We start from the raw sequence: 8136 nt of genomic DNA on the forward strand, positions 1-8136 counted from the left end.
GTTTAACAGGTCGAGACCATTATATCTTGTGACGTCGGCATAAATTTGCATACTAAATTAGCCATCTGTTTACTTTTATCGACAAACCAATCAGTTGAATGAGTTGCAAGGCATTGTGGGCTACTACAAGTTTCAGTGTTTACAAAGCGTATTGAAAAATATACCATTTTGAATTGTCCTTTGGAAACTCATTTTGAATGATTTTTCAGAATTTATGAAATTATTATGGAGAGTTATGTCTGAACTTCAATTTCTATGCTCACTTTTAAAAAATATTGCATATGAGGACTTACTGATATCAACCTATTTAAATACCCCATTGTCACTGTTCAAAAGAGAGGTACGTCCTATAGAATTAGAATCAGCGAGTACCGTTTTTTCACTTGATATCCCAAGTAGATCCAGTGTTCTGTGACGTCACACTTTTTTGTAAAACTTTGAATTCTTTAAAAATTGTGCAAGATAGTTTTATTTATTTTTTGTGAATATAATCACATGGATGTAATTAGAAATATTGGTAGGTTAAAGATATTTTCGCACTTAATTTTATACTAAATTTCCAAATTTTTATATATTTTATCTATGCAAAGGGGAAATAACTCTTTTTCTGACTTTTCTCTCAGTTGTATGTCTAAATGCTATAGTTTTTCTTATTCCAACGATTAATTTTAAAATATTTTTGTAATTTTAGTTTCTGATAAAGTTGACATTAAAATTAAACAAGAAAAACAAATTTCTGCCTACAAGATTTTACTTTTAACAGAAAAAAATACATTTTTCTAATGCTAAAATATGCTTTAGTTTATGTTTATCTGGCATCTCAAAAAGTGTGATGACATGTATATTTTTTCTAACAATTGATGACATTTAAGTCTATTAAGTCGAAATCAGTTCGGTTTTTCAACTTTCCTCAGAGAATTTTACGAGTATGTGGATTTTCTTCAGGGATATTCATCAGAATGTTTAACGGCCAAAATACTATATGCTGCACAGCTTGCGCTTCTGCGTTTGTATATTTGTGCATTTCTACTACCGTGGCTATTCACGTATGTTAAAAATGTACAGTTACCTGTATTTATTTCTAGTGCACAATGATAAAGTCACCAATACACAACTGTGCAGTTTTTTCTTACATGTATCAAAACCTGTTTGTACTTGTATGTGTATATTTGTCAGTCGTTTGATACTGATCATTTTGAAGCAACAATTGATCAACTAAAACAACAGTATTTTTCAATGTGAGCATGGAACAAAGTTAATGGTACGTAATCTTTCCTTTTTTGCCTTCTAAAGTAAAAATCAAGATGTACAAAAATTCCGGCAAGCAATTAAATATTGTGAATAAAACAGACAAAAACCACGTGCGTCTGTTGAATCGTAAACACGTTGTAGACCGTCATGCATTGCAACTCATTCACTGGATTGGAGAATATGTTTGACGAAAATACTGTCAGGTGTTAAATAATGCTATCCATATTAGGTAGTGTACCTGACCTGTTTAATGGAACCTCTCTAAGGGTTAAGTACGAAATCCTAGTGAGGTCAAATCGGAATGCTAAAAAATTAAGTCGTTAATAGAAAGAGATAAAAAGTTGTTATTACGAGAAAAAACGTCGTATTAACGTTACGAGGTATAAAGTCGTTATATTTAAAGGAACACAATTTGAGCACAAACATTTTTAATTTTTTTTTATTATAATGTTTAGATTGGTTCTTGTGGGTATTTTTAATATAATTATGTCAAAATTTGATTTTCAAGTATTGACTTATAAGCAAAAAAAAGAAACGCATAGCATTATTTTTTTTTCTTGAAAAATGGTTTTTAAACACTGTGCAGTTTAAATCATATTTTCCGAAAATTGATAATAAAAGACTCTTTAGAATTCAAACTGATTGTTTTGATTAAAGGTCATTTAAAAGGACTGTCCTGAATTTTGGTCCAATTTGTACTCACTCACTTTTCACGGAAAGCAAATTTAAATCGACAACGCATGCTTTTTATGTTAAATCGCATCTATGGACATTTAAAAATCGGGGGTTTTCGATGTGACAATCGGTTCTTTCTTTTGACCGTGGATTTACACATTATGCCACGTCTAAATGAAGCCCAGCACAACAATGCTATTAGTAGAATAGAGGCAGGTGAATATCAGACAGCTCTAGCGAGGGTCTTTAATGTAAACCAGAATACCATTTCTCATCTTTAGAATAGGTTTCGGCAGCATGGGTCAACCCGTGACCTTCCATGGTCAGGCCGACCAAGGGTCACCACTGCTGCTCAAAACCGCTTTTATCTTGTTTGCATTAGTATCTACCAAACAAACTATATGCGTTTATTTTTTTAGGAGTATATAACAATGCAAGTTCATCAAAAGTACCAGAAAATACAGATTTGTACGGGTTTCTGCGCAAAATTTGTAAAATCAATGCCTTTAATATAAAGAACATGCTGATTTATTTTCAAATTTAAGATTACGTCATATTTAAAAAATCGGTAAATTCCACGCCGGTCTGGTATAGAATTGAAAATATTTTATATAATTTTTTTGAATAAGTTTTCTCGTTAAGTCATAAATAAGATAACTTTTTACTATGCCCTGAAAATTGCTGAATCACACAGGAAATAATTAGTTTGCCCTCCCGTAAAAAGTTATATTTCACAGGAAATGGTTATATTGCCCTCTTGAAACTGTTATATAACCATCGCGTGCAATAATTAGCATATTAATTACGTCGAGTTCGAAATTTAGCTAAGCAAACGTAAACATTTCCTCAATAGTTAAAAAAACATTAATGTCGTGACAGTGTCTGCTATTCATAGAAACTTACTTAATTTTTTAATTTGAAAATTTATCTTTTTGAAAACATCGATCGACATTTTACACGATAATTGAGTTGTAAGATATGAAGATACATTAATAACTATAATACACTTGTTAATGAGGTAAATGTATTCTTAAACAGATATTACATGTCTTTTCGGTCGACAATACCAGAATATTTGTCGCTCGGTGACAAGAGAGTCCTGAAGTGTTATGTCGCCCTCTGCCTCCGGCATCGGGCGACATAACACTCCAGGGTTTTCTTCTCAACTCGGGGCAAATATTCTGGTACATCGCTCTCGAAGCCATGTAATGTATGTATAATATATCGTAACAAGGCAATATAACTTGGATGTTATGTTATAACCCTAGTGATGGCCAAACAGACCTTGGGGATACGCACACAGACCCTGATCATATGTATTGAGACCCTGATGATGGGTCTACTGACCCTGGTAATTGCCACACAGACTCTTGTGATAGGTAAACTGACCCTAATGATAGATATTGAAATCTTGGTTATCCGTATACTAACAAAGGTTATACATGTACATGTAGCCATACAGACCCTGGTGGTGGGCAAACAAACCCGGGTGATACGTACTCTGACCCTGGTAATAGGTATTGAGACCCTAGTGATGGCCAAATAGACCAAGGTGATACGTACACTAACCCTGCTGATAGGTATTGAGGCTCTGGTGATGGATATACTGACTCTGGTGATAGGCACATAGACCCTGGAGATACGTAATGACACTGGTGATAGATATACTGATCCTGGTGATAGGTTTAAAAACCGATGTGATACGTATAATGACCCTTATGTGTAAAAAAAAAAAAAGAAAGACCTGTGAACATACAGACCCTGGTGATGGGTCATTATGGATCCACAAGGGGTCGGAATCCTGACAATCCAACCCATCCATCTAGTTGACCCTGATAAGAAATTAAAAAGAAAGACAAAATGAATTAATCAACTCACCCTCCGAGCCTTGAATTTATAATTGAATCGGAGCTTAGGTGTCTATAAAACCTGGTGAGCGACACAGAATGCACGAAATAGTATTGGTTTATATATAAACCCAAGTCTGTATTACTGGTATACGGTTTGTAATTAAACCATGATATTTTGTTCTGGCGCGTATCATTGTAGCAAAGTGGGGGTTGGGGCCAAACCAATCCAAAAACTCTTGACATGCAAAAAAAATATATACTTCTCAAAAATTTGAAAATCCTAATTAGTGGGGGTAGGAGGACTAAGTGTACCTTTATCTTCAATTTCACTGATAATTTCCACCCTTACAGTTCAATTTTTGATGTGCTCCTAACAAACTTTAAGGTTATGTTAGTTCACTTTTCATATGTAAATTGAGGAAAAATGTTTGCTGCAAGAACAAGTTTGGGGGGGGGGGGGGGTGAGCTTACCTTTCCCTCTGATGCTATGGGCTTGTTGTTTTCCTGAAGCATTGCTTTTATTGTCCGCTTAAATATTTAAGTGTAAAACCAAATATACATAACATTTTAATCACTTTTATTTACTATACTATATGATTTAAAACTTTCATTTTCTTTTTCCTTTGTATTGCACACATATAAGTTCGAAGTTCCTCTAAAAAGCTTTCGAATACCAGGGTCTGAACACCAATAACCATGATCAGTATTCCCATCGCCAGAGTCTCACTACCTATCATCAGGGTCTGAACAAATATCACCAGCGTCATTATCCCCACTAAAAGAGTCTGTGTGTCCCTCACCAGGGTCTGTACACCCATAAATTGGACGGTTATACCGATCGTCAGGGTCTGTTAATCTATCACCAAGGTCAGAGTACGTTTTACCAGAGTTTGTAAATCTATCATCAGAGTACATATCAACAAGATCTGTGTACCCATCACCAGGGTCTGTAAATCTATCAGCAGGGTCATTATACCAATCTTTAATGACTGTTTCCCCTTCATCAGGGTCTGAATATGTATCATATGTATTACCAATGTTTGTAAATCTTCCAGCAGGGTCTTAGTACCTAACATCAGGGTCTGTACACCAATAACCAGGATCAGTATTCCCATCGCCAGGGTCTCTCTTCCTATCACCAGGGTCACTGTACGTATCACCAGTGTCTGTGTGCCCAACACCCGGGTCTGCATACAAATAACCTGGGTCAGTGTACGTATCATCAGGGTCAGTGTTCGTATCAACATTGTCTGTATACCCATAACCTTGGTCAATATTACGATTATCAGGATGTCTATATCTATTACCGATTCAGTGTACGTATCACCAGGGTCTGTGTGCCCATCACCAAGTCAGTAGACCCATCACCAGTGTCTTAATGCATATCACAAAGTCATTATACATATCACTAGGGTCTGTGTACCCTTTACCAGGGTCTCAAAACCTGTATTGTGATACGTATTGAGACTCAGGTGATGGGTATACTGACTCTAGTTATGCGCATACATGTACCGACGCTTGTAACAGTTACACTAACCTTGGTCATAGGTAAACTGACCGGGTTGATTGGTATACTGATTCTGGATATGGGTATACAGACGCTGGTGATGTGCCTCTGACCCTATTAATAGATACTAATATACAGACCTTGGTAATAGCATATAGACCCTGGTGAAACGTACACTCACCCGCATTGCGACTCTGGTGATGGTTACGTGGATTTCTGGCAATGGATAAACAGACCCTGGTGATTAGCACAAAGATACATTGACCCTCGTGATAGTTTCTAAGACCCTGGTGTCCTGGTGATGGGTATACTGAATCTGGTTATGCGTATACAGACCCTGGTGATACTTACTCTGACCCTGGTAATATGTACTCTGACTCTGGTAAAATGTTCTCTGACCCTGGTTCTGGGTATAAGACCCTGGTGAAGGGCACTCAGATCTTGGTGAGGGGTTATAGATGGAGCTACATGGCGTCGGTGTTCTGACCACCCCTACCCCTCCCCAAAAAACCCTTGAAAAGAAAAGAAACACAAAATAAACTAGATGCTGTCATTAGACAGTAATACCCGCACCAAGTGTTTGCCCCTAAATAACACTGTTTTGGACCAGTTTAATTAAAAATGAAGACCACATGCAAACTCCGGTAATACATTTAAAAATTATAATTTTCATAACTGAAGGATGACATCCCTTCCCATATGATAATACACATGAGCAGCACTTTATTTGCAATTTGGGGTTGAACTGTTTGCAGTGAATTTTTAGTTAATCAATAATCTTAACATTTCATGTCATAGAAAGTATAACGGTCTAGTATATAATTATTACAAACAAAATTAAAAATTAAATTATGCCCCCTCCCCGTGGCGGTTGCCGGTTTTCGATTTGCTTCCGTTTGCATACATATGAACATCATCGTGTGCACAGATTTAGAGAAAAGATGGGATTGAGAGGTCCAGACCCCCCCCCCCCCCCCCCCATGAAAATTCATTTATATCAATTGTAAAATTACCAAAAATACACTTTGGACCCCAATGCTCTTACAGACATGTAAACGTTCTAACCCACTGCGCTTCAATGTTAGGTAACATTATTTGGGGGGAGGGGGGGTTAATATTTCATTAATATTTAATATACTTTATTGTTTATCTCAATAGGAAGTAATACATCACAATATGCAGGTGCCCTGCACCACATTAATGCTGTTATTTACATAATAAAATGGTGCAATGGATTTGAAGAATAGGTCATAAAAATACATGCATGTTACAAATAACTGATCTTTGTCTGAAGTTACGTACACAACACAGGTCTGCAGGTATCATTAGCGGGTACTAGTTTTACCCAGCTCTTCGATTAGATGGGTTCGCGTGTATACATACATGTCTGTGTTTTCCATATGCACAAAAGGATTAGTTAAGATCAGCTAAAGGAATTCATTATTGTGTTTTAATTGGATTATCATTATGATGCTGACCAATATAGGTAAGCATAATACATGTAGTAGCAGTAGCACAATATAATGAGATGCTAGCATACATAAGTTCTACTTTCACTTTCTAAATGTGATCTCCCTTTGACAGCATACTGTATCATCATCTTTAATATTTAAATAAGCTTATCATCGTTACCTATCCTATCGCATTTGTAAAGTTTCTGTCATTTTAGTTGCAAAAGTTATTTTTTTCATTTGTCAGACTTGCACTATTGAGTTGACCCCATCTTGACCCTGTATAAACAATTTCTTATTAAATTTGTGTATTACATGTAAGTAAGTGTACTAGACACATAATTATCATGTTTATATGAGTTATAATAGGAAGGGAGGAGTATTTCTTTCTTAATGTATTATAATGCATCAAATACAATGTAGGTCATGACCTTATGGGACTAGCTGTTCTGACCCCACGAAACAGGAAAATACAAAATATCTTCTAATGTCACTATGATGCATCAAATGGTGTAAAGTACATTAATGACCCCCAGGTGTTGTCTTTAATTCGCTTTGTCTGAGTAAGTGCATAGGAGAGTTGATTATAATCAACTCCCAATAAAGTATTTTATCTTATTCATATGTTACAGTAGTGTTTGATCCATGTGGGTAGTTCCTAGCCTAATGATGTCACTGCTTTGTTTAGGAGACTTTACAATTGCCCCAAATAGGCGAATACACATGCATATAACATTTTGTTTATAAATCCTAAAAATTGAATTAAGCAATCTCAAAATGTTAATGTGAATCAGGAGAGAAAAAGCAATCAAGAAATGATTCAAAATTTGCTACTGCAAACATGTAAGAATGTATTCAGAAGACTGAATCTTAAGAACCAGGTTAGATTGGGGGGGGGGGGGGGGTGAATGTGGAGTATAAACATTTACAATTTGAATCATTTATTGTTATTAATTTTAACTTGTCAATGAATACTAGTTATTGATCCCAAGGTAGAAATATGACCTCTGATCATATCTCAATAGATCATTTGTCAATTATGCAAGGTGTAATGTAATTTTTTTTAAAGAATAACATTTTTACCAGTTTATAAAAGTTTTTAGACACCCAAATTATATTTTGATTTAATAGATCATTCAACAGTAAAAGGGGGAGGGGGAGGGCCAGTTTATATTTGAGTTTGTTTGGGGGTTGGGGTTCCAATATTTGACAATTTTTTGATGTAATTTAAAATAAGACTAAGCCATACTACAGTCATGAACATGAATAGTATAGAACAAAACACAAACTAATACTAGTACATGTATATATCCTGTCACACCAGATTGCATTCCCCAGAGTTTCACGATACTGTTATATTTCTGGAATTGCTGTGGGTTCGCGGGGAAATTCAAAAACATTG

The sequence above is a fragment of the Crassostrea angulata genome, unplaced genomic scaffold (genome assembly GCF_025612915.1).
Source record: "Crassostrea angulata isolate pt1a10 unplaced genomic scaffold, ASM2561291v2 HiC_scaffold_321, whole genome shotgun sequence".
NCBI lineage: Eukaryota > Metazoa > Mollusca > Bivalvia > Ostreida > Ostreidae > Magallana > Magallana angulata.